At 34.4% G+C, this 16910-nt stretch overlaps 21 non-coding genes across 21 annotated transcripts; all 21 read right to left on the bottom strand.

The window, feature by feature from the left end:
• Positions 1 to 348: 348 nt before the first annotated feature.
• On the bottom strand, positions 349 to 431 carry TRNAL-UAA (transfer RNA leucine (anticodon UAA)). The gene has a single exon. It is a non-coding gene; the product is annotated as a tRNA-Leu (tRNA).
• A 730-nt stretch (positions 432 to 1161) lies between these two features.
• Positions 1162 to 1244, bottom strand: TRNAL-UAA (transfer RNA leucine (anticodon UAA)). Its single transcript has one exon. It is a non-coding gene; the product is annotated as a tRNA-Leu (tRNA).
• Positions 1245 to 1971: 727 nt separating this feature from the next.
• TRNAL-UAA (transfer RNA leucine (anticodon UAA)) lies at positions 1972 to 2054 on the bottom strand. The gene has a single exon. It is a non-coding gene; the product is annotated as a tRNA-Leu (tRNA).
• Positions 2055 to 2784: 730 nt separating this feature from the next.
• On the bottom strand, positions 2785 to 2867 carry TRNAL-UAA (transfer RNA leucine (anticodon UAA)). Its single transcript has one exon. It is a non-coding gene; the product is annotated as a tRNA-Leu (tRNA).
• Positions 2868 to 3594: 727 nt separating this feature from the next.
• On the bottom strand, positions 3595 to 3677 carry TRNAL-UAA (transfer RNA leucine (anticodon UAA)). The gene has a single exon. It is a non-coding gene; the product is annotated as a tRNA-Leu (tRNA).
• A 730-nt stretch (positions 3678 to 4407) lies between these two features.
• On the bottom strand, positions 4408 to 4490 carry TRNAL-UAA (transfer RNA leucine (anticodon UAA)). The gene has a single exon. It is a non-coding gene; the product is annotated as a tRNA-Leu (tRNA).
• A 727-nt stretch (positions 4491 to 5217) lies between these two features.
• Positions 5218 to 5300, bottom strand: TRNAL-UAA (transfer RNA leucine (anticodon UAA)). Its single transcript has one exon. It is a non-coding gene; the product is annotated as a tRNA-Leu (tRNA).
• Positions 5301 to 6030: 730 nt separating this feature from the next.
• On the bottom strand, positions 6031 to 6113 carry TRNAL-UAA (transfer RNA leucine (anticodon UAA)). The gene has a single exon. It is a non-coding gene; the product is annotated as a tRNA-Leu (tRNA).
• Positions 6114 to 6840: 727 nt separating this feature from the next.
• On the bottom strand, positions 6841 to 6923 carry TRNAL-UAA (transfer RNA leucine (anticodon UAA)). The gene has a single exon. It is a non-coding gene; the product is annotated as a tRNA-Leu (tRNA).
• A 729-nt stretch (positions 6924 to 7652) lies between these two features.
• On the bottom strand, positions 7653 to 7735 carry TRNAL-UAA (transfer RNA leucine (anticodon UAA)). The gene has a single exon. It is a non-coding gene; the product is annotated as a tRNA-Leu (tRNA).
• A 729-nt stretch (positions 7736 to 8464) lies between these two features.
• TRNAL-UAA (transfer RNA leucine (anticodon UAA)) lies at positions 8465 to 8547 on the bottom strand. The gene has a single exon. It is a non-coding gene; the product is annotated as a tRNA-Leu (tRNA).
• Positions 8548 to 9277: 730 nt separating this feature from the next.
• Positions 9278 to 9360, bottom strand: TRNAL-UAA (transfer RNA leucine (anticodon UAA)). Its single transcript has one exon. It is a non-coding gene; the product is annotated as a tRNA-Leu (tRNA).
• Positions 9361 to 10088: 728 nt separating this feature from the next.
• On the bottom strand, positions 10089 to 10171 carry TRNAL-UAA (transfer RNA leucine (anticodon UAA)). Its single transcript has one exon. It is a non-coding gene; the product is annotated as a tRNA-Leu (tRNA).
• Positions 10172 to 10901: 730 nt separating this feature from the next.
• Positions 10902 to 10984, bottom strand: TRNAL-UAA (transfer RNA leucine (anticodon UAA)). The gene has a single exon. It is a non-coding gene; the product is annotated as a tRNA-Leu (tRNA).
• Positions 10985 to 11715: 731 nt separating this feature from the next.
• Positions 11716 to 11798, bottom strand: TRNAL-UAA (transfer RNA leucine (anticodon UAA)). Its single transcript has one exon. It is a non-coding gene; the product is annotated as a tRNA-Leu (tRNA).
• A 731-nt stretch (positions 11799 to 12529) lies between these two features.
• On the bottom strand, positions 12530 to 12612 carry TRNAL-UAA (transfer RNA leucine (anticodon UAA)). Its single transcript has one exon. It is a non-coding gene; the product is annotated as a tRNA-Leu (tRNA).
• A 729-nt stretch (positions 12613 to 13341) lies between these two features.
• On the bottom strand, positions 13342 to 13424 carry TRNAL-UAA (transfer RNA leucine (anticodon UAA)). Its single transcript has one exon. It is a non-coding gene; the product is annotated as a tRNA-Leu (tRNA).
• A 726-nt stretch (positions 13425 to 14150) lies between these two features.
• Positions 14151 to 14233, bottom strand: TRNAL-UAA (transfer RNA leucine (anticodon UAA)). The gene has a single exon. It is a non-coding gene; the product is annotated as a tRNA-Leu (tRNA).
• Positions 14234 to 14963: 730 nt separating this feature from the next.
• Positions 14964 to 15046, bottom strand: TRNAL-UAA (transfer RNA leucine (anticodon UAA)). Its single transcript has one exon. It is a non-coding gene; the product is annotated as a tRNA-Leu (tRNA).
• A 729-nt stretch (positions 15047 to 15775) lies between these two features.
• TRNAL-UAA (transfer RNA leucine (anticodon UAA)) lies at positions 15776 to 15858 on the bottom strand. The gene has a single exon. It is a non-coding gene; the product is annotated as a tRNA-Leu (tRNA).
• Positions 15859 to 16584: 726 nt separating this feature from the next.
• Positions 16585 to 16669, bottom strand: TRNAL-UAA (transfer RNA leucine (anticodon UAA)). Its single transcript has one exon. It is a non-coding gene; the product is annotated as a tRNA-Leu (tRNA).
• Between the last annotated feature and the right edge of the window lie 241 nt (positions 16670 to 16910).

The following is a 16910-nucleotide window of genomic DNA, read 5'->3' as shown; positions in this document are numbered from 1 at the left end:
CACTATCTTTTGACAAATTGTTCTATGACTACCTGAGTCAGGTTAAACTTCTCCTATACATTTTCTCATGTCTTTTTCATAGCATATGTTTTGAAACTTTGAACAAAGATGCTGATAGAATATTCACCTGAATATATTAATAAATTGTATTTTCAATATTATTTAATTTTGCTGAAATAGCAGTTTTCTCTGAATAGTGAGGAATAAAATGCATTGATCACAATATGGTGCTCAGAGACTCATCTTTTGATCAACAGGTGATTTGGATAAAGGTCAAGATATTGGTTATTGTCACTAATGAATTACCCAATCTAGACCAATTTGCCAGAAGTCCAAGGTTAAAACTTTTACCAGGAGTGGGGTTCGAACCCACGCGGATATATATCCATTGGATCTTAAGTCCAACGCCTCAACCACTCGGCCATCCTGGTTCCAACGACAACCTGTTAGACAACGAGATCAACATAGCGGTTGTTTGGAATAATGCATTCATGTAACTTGTACAAAATCATTCAGGTTTACAAATTTGTTTATTTTTTGGTGATTTTTTTGTCTTTGTAGAAAAGAGCCGGATAGAGAACCACTATAATTTCTAGATATGTCCGAAATCTCACCCATTCACCTTAACCTATCTGTCCAAGCATACATCTATGAAACAAAAAGTTGCACACTCATTTGAGATTACCAAATAGGGAAAACTGCTTTTACTGACACTGTTTGACCTCTATTTTAGACTACATCTGTCTGAAAACTAATGGCGTTTCTAGATTGGATTTTCTAAGACAGATTTTACAGTCCAACTTTGTTCAACACTATCTTTTGACAAATTGTTCTATGACTACCTGAGTCAGGTTAAACTTCTCCTATACATTTTCTCATGTCTTTTTCATAGCATATGTTTTGAAACTTTGAACAAAGATGCTGATAGAATATTCACCTGAATATATTAATAAATTGTATTTTCAATATTATTTAATTTTGCTGAAATAGCAGTTTTCTCTGAATAGTGAGGAATAAAATGCATTGATCACAATATGGTGCTCAGAGACTCATCTTTTGATCAACAGGTGATTTGGATAAAGGTCAAGAACAAAATGTTAATTGTCACTAATGAATTACTCAATCTAGACCAATTTGCCAGACGTCCAAGGTTAAAACTTTTACCAGGAGTGGGGTTTGAACCTACGCGGATATATATCCATTGGATCTTAAGTCCAACGCCTTAACCACTCGGCCATCCTGGTTCAAACGACAACCTGTTAGACAACGAGATCAACATAGTGGTTGTTTGGAATAATGCATTTATGTAAGTTGTACAAAATCTTTCAGGTTTACAAATTTGTTTATTTTTTGGTGATTTTTTTGTCTTTGTAGAAAAGAGCCGGATAGAGAACCACTATAATTTCTAGATATGTCCGAAATCTGACCCATTCGCCTTAACCTATCTGTCCAAGCATACATATATGAAACAAAAACTTGCACACTCATTTGAGATTACCAAATAGGAAAAACTGCTTTTCCTGACACTGTTTGACCTCATTTTTAGACTATATCTGTCAGAAAACTAATGGCATTTCTAGATTGGATTTTCTAAGATAGATTTTACAGTCCAACTTTGTTCAACACTATCTTTTGACAAATTGTTCTATGACTACCTGAGTCAGGTTAAACTTCTCCTATACATTTTCTCATGTCTTTTTCATAGCATATGTTTTGAAACTTTGAACAAAGATGCTGATAGAATATTCACCTAAATATATTAATAAATTGTATTTTCAATATTATTTAATTTTGCTGAAATAGCAGTTTTCTCTGAATAGTGAGGAATAAAATGCATTGATCACAATATGGTGCTCAGAGACTCATCTTTTGATCAACAGGTGATTTGGATAAAGGTCAAGATATTGGTTATTGTCACTAATGAATTACCCAATCTAGACCAAGTTGCCAGAAGTCCAAGGTTAAAAGTTTTACCAGGAGTGGGGTTCGAACCCACGCGGATATATATCCATTGGATCTTAAGTCCAACGCCTTAACCACTCGGCCATCCTGGTTCGAACGACAACCTGTTAGACAACGAGATCAACATAGTGGTTGTTTGGAATAATGCATTCATGTAAGTTCTACAAAATCATTCAGGTTTACAAATTTGTTTATTTTTTGGTGATTTTTTTGTCTTTGTAGAAAAGAGCCGGATAGAGAACCACTATAATTTCTAGATATGTCCGAAATCTCACCCATTCACCTTAACCTATCTGTCCAAGCATACATCTATGAAACAAAAAGTTGCACACTCATTTGAGATTACCAAATAGGGAAAACTGCTTTTACTGACACTGTTTGACCTCTATTTTAGACTACATCTGTCTGAAAACTAATGGCATTTCTAGATTGGATTTTCTAAGATAGATTTTACAATCCAACTTTGTTCACCACTATCTTTTGACAAATTGTTCTATGACTACCTGAGTCAGGTTAAACTTCTCCTATACATTTTCTCATGTCTTTTTCATAGCATATGTTTTGAAACTTTGAACAAAGATGCTGATAGAATATTCACCTGAATATATTAATAAATTGTATTTTCAATATTATTTAATTTTGCTGAAATAGCAGTTTTCTCTGAATAGTGAGGAATAAAATGCATTGATCACAATATGGTGCTCAGAGACTCATCTTTTGATCAACAGGTGATTTGGATAAAGGTCAAGAACAAAATGTTAATTGTCACTAATGAATTACTCAATCTAGACCAATTTGCCAGACGTCCAAGGTTAAAACTTTTATCAGGAGTGGGGTTCGAACCCACGCGGATATATATCCATTGGATCTTAAGTCCAACGCCTTAACCACTCGGCCATCCTAGTTCAAACGACAACTCATTAGACTCCGAGATCAACATAGTGGTTGTTTGGAATAATGCATTCATGTAAGTTGTACAAAATCATTCAGGTTTACAAATTTGTTTATTTTTTGGTGATTTTTTTGTCTTTGTAGAAAAGAGCCGGATAGAGAACCACTATAATTTCTAGATATGTCCGAAATCTCACCCATTCACCTTAACCTATGTGTCCAAGCATACATCTATGAAACAAAAAGTTGCGCACTCATTTGAGATTACCAAATAGGGAAAACTGCTTTTACTGACACTGTTTGACCTCTATTTTAGACTACATCTGTCTGAAAACTAATGGCGTTTCTAGATTGGATTTTCTAAGACAGATTTTACAATCCAACTTTGTTCACCACTATCTTTTGACAAATTGTTCTATGACTACCTGAGTCAGGTTAAACTTCTCCTATACATTTTCTCATGTCTTTTTCATAGCATATGTTTTGAAACTTTGAACAAAGATGCTGATAGAATATTCACCTGAATATATTAATAAATTGTATTTTCAATATTATTTAATTTTGCTGAAATAGCAGTTTTCTCTGAATAGTGAGGAATAAAATGCATTGATCACAATATGGTGCTCAGAGACTCATCTTTTGATCAACAGTTGATTTGGATAAAGGTCAAGATATTGGTTATTGTCACTAATGAATTACCCAATCTAGACCAATTTGCCAGAAGTCCAAGGTTAAAACTTTTACCAGGAGTGGGGTTCGAACCCACGCGGATATATATCCATTGGATCTTAAGTCCAACGCCTCAACCACTCGGCCATCCTGGTTCCAACGACAACCTGTTAGACAACGAGATCAACATAGCGGTTGTTTGGAACAATGCATTCATGTAACTTGTACAAAATCATTCAGGTTTACAAATTTGTTTATTTTTTGGTGATTTTTTTGTCTTTGTAGAAAAGAGCCGGATAGAGAACCACTATAATTTCTAGATATGTCCGAAATCTCACCCATTCACCTTAACCTATCTGTCCAAGCATACATCTATGAAACAAAAAGTTGCACACTCATTTGAGATTACCAAATAGGGAAAACTGCTTTTACTGACACTGTTTGACCTCTATTTTAGACTACATCTGTCTGAAAACTAATGGCGTTTCTAGATTGGATTTTCTAAGACAGATTTTACAGTCCAACTTTGTTCAACACTATCTTTTGACAAATTGTTCTATGACTACCTGAGTCAGGTTAAACTTCTCCTATACATTTTCTCATGTCTTTTTCATAGCATATGTTTTGAAACTTTGAACAAAGATGCTGATAGAATATTCACCTGAATATATTAATAAATTGTATTTTCAATATTATTTAATTTTGCTGAAATAGCAGTTTTCTCTGAATAGTGAGGAATAAAATGCATTGATCACAATATGGTGCTCAGAGACTCATCTTTTGATCAACAGGTGATTTGGATAAAGGTCAAGAACAAAATGTTAATTGTCACTAATGAATTACTCAATCTAGACCAATTTGCCAGACGTCCAAGGTTAAAACTTTTACCAGGAGTGGGGTTTGAACCTACGCGGATATATATCCATTGGATCTTAAGTCCAACGCCTTAACCACTCGGCCATCCTGGTTCAAACGACAACCTGTTAGACAACGAGATCAACATAGTGGTTGTTTGGAATAATGCATTTATGTAAGTTGTACAAAATCTTTCAGGTTTACAAATTTGTTTATTTTTTGGTGATTTTTTTGTCTTTGTAGAAAAGAGCCGGATAGAGAACCACTATAATTTCTAGATATGTCCGAAATCTGACCCATTCGCCTTAACCTATCTGTCCAAGCATACATATATGAAACAAAAACTTGCACACTCATTTGAGATTACCAAATAGGAAAAACTGCTTTTCCTGAAACTGTTTGACCTCATTTTTAGACTATATCTGTCAGAAAACTAATGGCATTTCTAGATTGGATTTTCTAAGATAGATTTTACAGTCCAACTTTGTTCAACACTATCTTTTGACAAATTGTTCTATGACTACCTGAGTCAGGTTAAACTTCTCCTATACATTTTCTCATGTCTTTTTCATAGCATATGTTTTGAAACTTTGAACAAAGATGCTGATAGAATATTCACCTAAATATATTAATAAATTGTATTTTCAATATTATTTAATTTTGCTGAAATAGCAGTTTTCTCTGAATAGTGAGGAATAAAATGCATTGATCACAATATGGTGCTCAGAGACTCATCTTTTGATCAACAGGTGATTTGGATAAAGGTCAAGATATTGGTTATTGTCACTAATGAATTACCCAATCTAGACCAAGTTGCCAGAAGTCCAAGGTTAAAAGTTTTACCAGGAGTGGGGTTCGAACCCACGCGGATATATATCCATTGGATCTTAAGTCCAACGCCTTAACCACTCGGCCATCCTGGTTCGAACGACAACCTGTAAGACAACGAGATCAACATAGTGGTTGTTTGGAATAATGCATTCATGTAAGTTCTACAAAATCATTCAGGTTTACAAATTTGTTTATTTTTTGGTGATTTTTTTGTCTTTGTAGAAAAGAGCCGGATAGAGAACCACTATAATTTCTAGATATGTCCGAAATCTCACCCATTCACCTTAACCTATCTGTCCAAGCATACATCTATGAAACAAAAAGTTGCACACTCATTTGAGATTACCAAATAGGGAAAACTGCTTTTACTGACACTGTTTGACCTCTATTTTAGACTACATCTGTCTGAAAACTAATGGCGTTTCTAGATTGGATTTTCTAAGACAGATTTTACAGTCCAACTTTGTTCACCACTATCTTTTGACAAATTGTTCTATGACTACCTGAGTCAGGTTAAACTTCTCCTATACATTTTCTCATGTCTTTTTCATAGCATATGTTTTGAAACTTTGAACAAAGATGCTGATAGAATATTCACCTGAATATATTAATAAATTGTATTTTCAATATTATTTAATTTTGCTGAAATAGCAGTTTTCTCTGAATAGTGAGGAATAAAATGCATTGATCACAATATGGTGCTCAGAGAATCATCTTTTGATCAACAGGTGATTTGGATAAAGGTCAAGAACAAAATGTTAATTGTCACTAATAAATTACTCAATCTAGACCAATTTGCCAGACGTCCAAGGTTAAAACTTTTACCAGGAGTGGGGTTCGAACCCACGCGGATATATATCCATTGGATCTTAAGTCCAACGCCTTAACCACTCGGCCTTCCTGGTTCGGACAACAACCTGTTAGACAACTAGATCAACATAGTGGTTGTTTGGAATAATGCATTTATGTAAGTTGTACAAAATCTTTCAGGTTTACAAATTTGTTTATTTTTTGGTGATTCTTTTGTCCTTGTAGAAAAGAGCCGGATAGAGAACCACTATAATTTCTAGATATGTCCGAAATCTCACCCATTCACCTTAACCTATCTGTCCAAGCATACATCTATGAAACAAAAAGTTGTGCACTCATTTGAGATTACCAAATAGGGAAAACTGCTTTTACTGACACTGTTTGACCTCTATTTTAGACTACATCTGTCTGAAAACTAATGGCGTTTCTAGATTGGATTTTCTAAGACAGATTTTACAATCCAACTTTGTTCACCACTATCTTTTGACAAATTGTTCTATGACTACCTGAGTCAGGTTAAACTTCTCCTATACATTTTCTCATGTCTTTTTCATAGCATATGTTTTGAAACTTTGAACAAAGATGCTGATAGAATATTCACCTGAATATATTAATAAATTGTATTTTCAATATTATTTAATTTTGCTGAAATAGCAGTTTTCTCTGAATAGTGAGGAATAAAATGCATTGATCACAATATGGTGCTCAGAGACTCATCTTTTGATCAACAGGTGATTTGGATAAAGGTCAAGATATTGATTATTGTCACTAATGAATTACCCAATCTAGACCAATTTGCCAGAAGTCCAAGGTTAAAACTTTTACCAGGAGTAGGGTTCGAACCCACGCGGATATATATCCATTGGATCTTAAGTCCAACGCCTTAACCACTCGGCCATCCTAGTTCAAACGACAACTCGTTAGACTCCGAGATCAACATTGTGGTTGTTTGGAATAATGCATTCATGTAAGTTGTACAAAATCATTCAGGTTTACAAATTTGTTTATTTTTTGGTGATGTTTTTTGTCTTTGTAGAAAAGAGCCGGATAGAGAACCACTATAATTTCTAGATATGTCCGAAATCTCACCCATTCGCCTTAACCTATCTGTCCAAGCATACATCTATGAAACAAAAAGTTGCACACTCATTTGAGATTACCAAATAGGGAAAACTGCTTTTACTGACACTGTTTGACGTCTTTTTTTAGACTACATCTGTCTGAAAACTAATGGCGTTTCTAGATTGGATTTTCTAAGACAGATTTTACAGTCCAACTTTGTTCACCACTATCTTTTGACAAATTGTTCTATGACTACCTGAGTCAGGTTAAACTTCTCCTATACATTTTCTCATGTCTTTTTCATAGCATATGTTTTGAAACTTTGAACAAAGATGCTGATAGAATATTCACCTGAATATATTAATAAATTGTATTTTCAATATTATTTAATTTTGCTGAAATAGCAGTTTTCTCTGAATAGTGAGGAATAAAATGCATTGATCACAATATGGTGCTCAGAGACTCATCTTTTGATCAACAGGTGATTTGGATAAAGGTCAAGATATTGATTATTGTCACTAATGAATTACCCAATCTAGACCAATTTGCCAGAAGTCCAAGGTTAAAACTTTTACCAGGAGTAGGGTTCGAACCCACGCGGATATATATCCATTGGATCTTAAGTCCAACGCCTTAACCACTCGGCCATCCTAGTTCAAACGACAACTCGTTAGACTCCGAGATCAACATAGTGGTTGTTTGGAATAATGCATTCATGTAAGTTGTACAAAATCATTCAGGTTTACAAATTTGTTTATTTTTTGGTGATGTTTTTTGTCTTTGTAGAAAAGAGCCGGATAGAGAACCACTATAATTTCTAGATATGTCCGAAATCTCACCCATTCGCCTTAACCTATCTGTCCAAGCATACATCTATGAAACAAAAAGTTGCACACTCATTTGAGATTACCAAATAGGGAAAACTGCTTTTACTGACACTGTTTGACGTCTTTTTTTAGACTACATCTGTCTGAAAACTAATGGCGTTTCTAGATTGGATTTTCTAAGACAGATTTTACAGTCCAACTTTGTTCACCACTATCTTTTGACAAATTGTTCTATGACTACCTGAGTCAGGTTAAACTTCTCCTATACATTTTCTCATGTCTTTTTCATAGCATATGTTTTGAAACTTTGAACAAAGATGCTGATAGAATATTCACCTGAATATATTAATAAATTGTATTTTCAATATTATTTAATTTTGCTGAAATAGCAGTTTTCTCTGAATAGTGAGGAATAAAATGCATTGATCACAATATGGTGCTCAGAGACTCATCTTTTGATCAACAGGTGATTTGGATAAAGGTCAAGATATTGGTTATTGTCACTAATGAATTACCCAATCTAGACCAAGTTGCCAGAAGTCCAAGGTTAAAAGTTTTACCAGGAGTGGGGTTCGAACCCACGCGGATATATATCCATTGGATCTTAAGTCCAACGCCTTAACCACTCGGCCATCCTGGTTCGAACGACAACCTGTTAGACAACGAGATCAACATAGTGGTTGTTTGGAATAATGCATTCATGTAAGTTCTACAAAATCATTCAGGTTTACAAATTTGTTTATTTTTTGGTGATTTTTTTGTCTTTGTAGAAAAGAGCCGGATAGAGAACCACTATAATTTCTAGATATGTCCGAAATCTCACCCATTCACCTTAACCTATCTGTCCAAGCATACATCTATGAAACAAAAAGTTGCACACTCATTTGAGATTACCAAATAGGGAAAACTGCTTTTACTGACACTGTTTGACCTCTATTTTAGACTACATCTGTCTGAAAACTAATGGCATTTCTAGATTGGATTTTCTAAGATAGATTTTACAATCCAACTTTGTTCACCACTATCTTTTGACAAATTGTTCTATGACTACCTGAGTCAGGTTAAACTTCTCCTATACATTTTCTCATGTCTTTTTCATAGCATATGTTTTGAAACTTTGAACAAAGATGCTGATAGAATATTCACCTGAATATATTAATAAATTGTATTTTCAATATTATTTAATTTTGCTGAAATAGCAGTTTTCTCTGAATAGTGAGGAATAAAATGCATTGATCACAATATGGTGCTCAGAGACTCATCTTTTGATCAACAGGTGATTTGGATAAAGGTCAAGAACAAAATGTTAATTGTCACTAATGAATTACTCAATCTAGACCAATTTGCCAGACGTCCAAGGTTAAAACTTTTATCAGGAGTGGGGTTCGAACCCACGCGGATATATATCCATTGGATCTTAAGTCCAACGCCTTAACCACTCGGCCATCCTAGTTCAAACGACAACTCGTTAGACTCCGAGATCAACATAGTGGTTGTTTGGAATAATGCATTCATGTAAGTTGTACAAAATCATTCAGGTTTACAAATTTGTTTATTTTTTGGTGATTTTTTTGTCTTTGTAGAAAAGAGCCGGATAGAGAACCACTATAATTTCTAGATATGTCCGAAATCTCACCCATTCGCCTTAACCTATCTGTCCAAGCATACATCTATGAAACAAAAAGTTGCACACTCATTTGAGATTACCAAATAGGGAAAACTGCTTTTACTGACACTGTTTGACGTCTTTTTTTAGACTACATCTGTCTGAAAACTAATGGCGTTTCTAGATTGGATTTTCTAAGACAGATTTTACAGTCCAACTTTGTTCACCACTATCTTTTGACAAATTGTTCTATGACTACCTGAGTCAGGTTAAACTTCTCCTATACATTTTCTCATGTCTTTTTCATAGCATATGTTTTGAAACTTTGAACAAAGATGCTGATAGAATATTCACCTGAATATATTAATAAATTGTATTTTCAATATTATTTAATTTTGCTGAAATAGCAGTTTTCTCTGAATAGTGAGGAATAAAATGCATTGATCACAATATGGTGCTCAGAGACTCATCTTTTGATCAACAGGTGATTTGGATAAAGGTCAAGATATTGGTTATTGTCACTAATGAATTACCCAATCTAGACCAAGTTGCCAGAAGTCCAAGGTTAAAAGTTTTACCAGGAGTGGGGTTCGAACCCACGCGGATATATATCCATTGGATCTTAAGTCCAACGCCTTAACCACTCGGCCATCCTGGTTCGAACGACAACCTGTTAGACAACGAGATCAACATAGTGGTTGTTTGGAATAATGCATTCATGTAAGTTCTACAAAATCATTCAGGTTTACAAATTTGTTTATTTTTTGGTGATTTTTTTGTCTTTGTAGAAAAGAGCCGGATAGAGAACCACTATAATTTCTAGATATGTCCGAAATCTCACCCATTCACCTTAACCTATCTGTCCAAGCATACATCTATGAAACAAAAAGTTGCACACTCATTTGAGATTACCAAATAGGGAAAACTGCTTTTACTGACACTGTTTGACCTCTATTTTAGACTACATCTGTCTGAAAACTAATGGCATTTCTAGATTGGATTTTCTAAGATAGATTTTACAATCCAACTTTGTTCACCACTATCTTTTGACAAATTGTTCTATGACTACCTGAGTCAGGTTAAACTTCTCCTATACATTTTCTCATGTCTTTTTCATAGCATATGTTTTGAAACTTTGAACAAAGATGCTGATAGAATATTCACCTGAATATATTAATAAATTGTATTTTCAATATTATTTAATTTTGCTGAAATAGCAGTTTTCTCTGAATAGTGAGGAATAAAATGCATTGATCACAATATGGTGCTCAGAGACTCATCTTTTGATCAACAGGTGATTTGGATAAAGGTCAAGAACAAAATGTTAATTGTCACTAATGAATTACTCAATCTAGACCAATTTGCCAGACGTCCAAGGTTAAAACTTTTATCAGGAGTGGGGTTCGAACCCACGCGGATATATATCCATTGGATCTTAAGTCCAACGCCTTAACCACTCGGCCATCCTAGTTCAAACGACAACTCGTTAGACTCCGAGATCAACATAGTGGTTGTTTGGAATAATGCATTCATGTAAGTTGTACAAAATCATTCAGGTTTACAAATTTGTTTATTTTTTGGTGATTTTTTTGTCTTTGTAGAAAAGAGCCGGATAGAGAACCACTATAATTTCTAGATATGTCCGAAATCTCACCCATTCGCCTTAACCTATCTGTCCAAGCATACATCTATGAAACAAAAAGTTGCACACTCATTTGAGATTACCAAATAGGGAAAACTGCTTTTACTGACACTGTTTGACGTCTTTTTTTAGACTACATCTGTCTGAAAACTAATGGCGTTTCTAGATTGGATTTTCTAAGACAGATTTTACAGTCCAACTTTGTTCACCACTATCTTTTGACAAATTGTTCTATGACTACCTGAGTCAGGTTAAACTTCTCCTATACATTTTCTCATGTCTTTTTCATAGCATATGTTTTGAAACTTTGAACAAAGATGCTGATAGAATATTCACCTGAATATATTAATAAATTGTATTTTCAATATTATTTAATTTTGCTGAAATAGCAGTTTTCTCTGAATAGTGAGGAATAAAATGCATTGATCACAATATGGTGCTCAGAGAATCATCTTTTGATCAACAGGTGATTTGGATAAAGGTCAAGAACAAAATGTTAATTGTCACTAATGAATTACTCAATTTAGACCAATTTGCCAGACGTCCAAGGTTAAAACTTTTACCAGGAGTGGGGTTCGAACCCACGCGGATATAGATCCATTGGATCTTAAGTCCAACGCCTTAACCACTCGGCCATCCTGGTTCGGACAACAACCTGTTAGACAACGAGATCAACATAGTGGTTGTTTGGAATAATGCATTTATGTAAGTTGTACAAAATCTTTCAGGTTTACAAATTTGTTTATTTTTTGGTGATTCTTTTGTCCTTGTAGAAAAGAGCCGGATAGAGAACCACTATAATTTCTAGATATGTCCGAAATCTCACCCATTCACCTTAACCTATCTGTCCAAGCATACATCTATGAAACAAAAAGTTGCGCACTCATTTGAGATTACCAAATAGGGAAAACTGCTTTTACTGACACTGTTTGACGTCTTTTTTTAGACTACATCTGTCTGAAAACTAATGGCGTTTCTAGATTGGATTTTCTAAGACAGATTTTACAGTCCAACTTTGTTCACCACTATCTTTTGACAAATTGTTCTATGACTACCTGAGTCAGGTTAAACTTCTCCTATACATTTTCTCATGTCTTTTTCATAGCATATGTTTTGAAACTTTGAACAAAGATGCTGATAGAATATTCACCTGAATATATTAATAAATTGTATTTTCAATATTATTTAATTTTGCTGAAATAGCAGTTTTCTCTGAATAGTGAGGAATAAAATGCATTGATCACAATATGGTGCTCAGAGACTCATCTTTTGATCAACAGGTGATTTGGATAAAGGTCAAGAACAAAATGTTAATTGTCACTAATGAATTACTCAATCTAGACCAATTTGCCAGACGTCCAAGGTTAAAACTTTTACCAGGAGTGGGGTTCGAACCCACGCGGATATATATCCATTGGATCTTAAGTCCAACGCCTTAACCACTCGGCCATCCTGGTACGGACAACAACCTGTTAGACAACGAGATCAACATAGTGGTTGTTTGGAAAAATGCATTTATGTAAGTTGTACAAAATCTTTCAGGTTTACAAATTTGTTTATTTTTTGGTGATTCTTTTGTCTTGTAGAAAAGAGCCGGATAGAGAACCACTATAATTTCTAGATATGTCCGAAATCTCACCCATTCACCTTAACCTATCTGTCCAAGCATACATCTATGAAACAAAAAGTTGCGCACTCATTTGAGATTACCAAATAGGGAAAACTGCTTTTACTGACACTGTTTGACCTCTATTTTAGACTACATCTGTCTGAAAACTAATGGCGTTTCTAGATTGGATTTTCTAAGACAGATTTTACAATCCAACTTTGTTCACCACTATCTTTTGACAAATTGTTCTATGACTACCTGAGTCAGGTTAAACTTCTCCTATACATTTTCTCATGTCTTTTTCATAGCATATGTTTTGAAACTTTGAACAAAGATGCTGATAGAATATTCACCTGAATATATTAATAAATTGTATTTTCAATATTATTTAATTTTGCTGAAATAGCAGTTTTCTCTGAATAGTGAGGAATAAAATGCATTGATCACAATATGGTGCTCAGAGACTCATCTTTTGATCAACAGGTGATTTGGATAAAGGTCAAGAACAAAATGTTAATTGTCACTAATGAATTACTCAATCTAGACCAATTTGCCAGACGTCCAAGGTTAAAACTTTGACCAGGAGTGGGGTTCGAACCCACACGGATATATATCCATTGGATCTTAAGTCCAACGCCTTAACCACTCGGCCATCCTGGTTCGAACGACAACCTGTTAGACAACGAGATCAACATAGTGGTTGTTTGGAATAATGCATTTATGTAAGTTGTACAAAATCTTTCAGGTTTACAAATTTGTTTATTTTTTGGTGATTCTTTTGTCTTGTAGAAAAGAGCCGGATAGAGAACCACTATAATTTCTAGATATGTCCGAAATCTCACCCATTCACCTTAACCTATCTGTCCAAGCATACATCTATGAAACAAAAAGTTGCGCACTCATTTGAGATTACCAAATAGGGAAAACTGCTTTTACTGACACTGTTTGACCTCTATTTTAGACTACATCTGTCTGAAAACTAATGGCGTTTCTAGATTGGATTTTCTAAGACAGATTTTACAATCCAACTTTGTTCACCACTATCTTTTGACAAATTGTTCTTTGACTACCTGAGTCAGGTTAAACTTCTCCTATACATTTTCTCATGTCTTTTTCATAGCATATGTTTTGAAACTTTGAACAAAGATGCTGATAGAATATTCACCTGAATATATTAATAAATTGTATTTTCAATATTATTTAATTTTGCTGAAATAGCAGTTTTCTCTGAATAGTGAGGAATAAAATGCATTGATCACAATATGGTGCTCAGAGACTCATCTTTTGATCAACAGGTGATTTGGATAAAGGTCAAGATATTGGTTATTGTCACTAATGAATTACCCAATCTAGACCAATTTGCCAGAAGTCCAAGGTTAAAACTTTTACCAGGAGTGGGGTTCGAACCCACGCGGATATATATCCATTGGATCTTAAGTCCAACGCCTTAACCACTCGGCCATCCTGGTTCGAACGACAACCTGTTAGACAACGAGATCAACATAGTGGTTGTTTGGAATAATGCATTCATGTAACTTGTACAAAATCATTCAGGTTTACAAATTTGTTTATTTTTTGGTGATTTTTTTGTCTTTGTAGAAAAGAGCCGGATAGAGAACCACTATAATTTCTAGATATGTCCGAAATCTCACCCATTCACCTTAACCTATCTGTCCAAGCATACATCTATGAAACAAAAAGTTGCACACTCATTTGAGATTACCAAATAGGGAAAACTGCTTTTACTGACACTGTTTGACCTCTATTTTAGACTACATCTGTCTGAAAACTAATGGCGTTTCTAGATTGGATTTTCTAAGACAGATTTTACAGTCCAACTTTGTTCAACACTATCTTTTGACAAATTGTTCTATGACTACCTGAGTCAGGTTAAACTTCTCCTATACATTTTCTCATGTCTTTTTCATAGCATATGTTTTGAAACTTTGAACAAAGATGCTGATAGAATATTCACCTGAATATATTAATAAATTGTATTTTCAATATTATTTAATTTTGCTGAAATAGCAGTTTTCTCTGAATAGTGAGGAATAAAATGCATTGATCACAATATGATGCTCAGAGACTCATCTTTTGATCAACAGGTGATTTGGATAAAGGTCAAGAACAAAATGTTAATTGTCACTAATGAATTACTCAATCTAGACCAATTTGCCAGACGTCCAAGGTTAAAACTTTTACCAGGAGTGGGGTTCGAACCCACGCGGATATATATCCATTGGATCTTAAGTCCAACGCCTTAACCACTCGGCCATCCTGGTTCGGACAACAACCTGTTAGACAACGAGATCAACATAGTGGTTGTTTGGAATAATGCATTTATGTAAGTTGTACAAAATCTTTCAGGTTTACAAATTTGTTTATTTTTTGGTGATTCTTTTGTCTTGTAGAAAAGAGCCGGATAGAGAACCACTATAATTTCTAGATATGTCCGAAATCTCACCCATTCACCTTAACCTATCTGTCCAAGCATACATCTATGAAACAAAAAGTTGCGCACTCATTTGAGATTACCAAATAGGGAAAACTGCTTTTACTGACACTGTTTGACCTCTATTTTAGACTACATCTGTCTGAAAACTAATGGCGTTTCTAGATTGGATTTTCTAAGACAGATTTTACAATCCAACTTTGTTCACCACTATCTTTTGACAAATTGTTCTATGACTACCTGAGTCAGGTTAAACTTCTCCTATACATTTTCTCATGTCTTTTTCATAGCATATGTTTTGAAACTTTGAACAAAGATGCTGATAGAATATTCACCTGAATATATTAATAAATTGTATTTTCAATATTATTTAATTTTGCTGAAATAGCAGTTTTCTCTGAATAGTGAGGAATAAAATGCATTGATCACAATATGGTGCTCAGAGACTCATCTTTTGATCAACAGGTGATTTGGATAAAGGTCAAGAACAAAATGTTAATTGTCACTAATGAATTACTCAATCTAGACCAATTTGCCAGACGTCCAAGGTTAAAACTTTGACCAGGAGTGGGGTTCGAACCCACACGGATATATATCCATTGGATCTTAAGTCCAACGCCTTAACCACTCGGCCATCCTGGTTCGAACGACAACCTGTTAGACAACGAGATCAACATAGTGGTTGTTTGGAATAATGCATTTATGTAAGTTGTACAAAATCTTTCAGGTTTACAAATTTGTTTATTTTTTGGTGATTCTTTTGTCTTGTAGAAAAGAGCCGGATAGAGAACCACTATAATTTCTAGATATGTCCGAAATCTCACCCATTCACCTTAACCTATCTGTCCAAGCATACATCTATGAAACAAAAAGTTGCGCACTCATTTGAGATTACCAAATAGGGAAAACTGCTTTTACTGACACTGTTTGACCTCTATTTTAGACTACATCTGTCTGAAAACTAATGGCGTTTCTAGATTGGATTTTCTAAGACAGATTTTACAATCCAACTTTGTTCACCACTATCTTTTGACAAATTGTTCTATGACTACCTGAGTCAGGTTAAACTTCTCCTATACATTTTCTCATGTCTTTTTCATAGCATATGTTTTGAAACTTTGAACAAAGATGCTGATAGAATATTCACCTGAATATATTAATAAATTGTATTTTCAATATTATTTAATTTTGCTGAAATAGCAGTTTTCTCTGAATAGTGAGGAATAAAATGCATTGATCACAATATGGTGCTCAGAGACTCATCTTTTGATCAACAGGTGATTTGGATAAAGGTCAAGATATTGGTTATTGTCACTAATGAATTACCCAATCTAGACCAATTTGCCAGAAGTCCAAGGTTAAAACTTTTACCAGGAGTGGGGTTCGAACCTACGCGGATATATATATCCATTGGATCTTAAGTCCAACGCCTTAACCACTCGGCCATCCTGGTTCGAACGACAACCTGTTAGACAACGAGATCAACATAGTGGTTGTTTGGAATAATGCATTCATGTAACTTGTACAAAATCATTCAGGTTTACAAATTTGTTTATTTTTTGGTGATTTTTTTGTCTTTGTAGAAAAGAGCCGGATAGAGAACCACTATAATTTCTAGATATGTCCGAAATCTCACCCATTCACCTTAACCTATCTGTCCAAGCATACATCTATGAAACAAAAAGTTGCGCACT

The sequence above is a fragment of the Engystomops pustulosus genome, chromosome 3, assembly GCF_040894005.1.
Source record: "Engystomops pustulosus chromosome 3, aEngPut4.maternal, whole genome shotgun sequence".
Classification (NCBI taxonomy): domain Eukaryota; kingdom Metazoa; phylum Chordata; class Amphibia; order Anura; family Leptodactylidae; genus Engystomops; species Engystomops pustulosus.
This window is presented reverse-complemented; position numbering and strand designations above follow the sequence as displayed.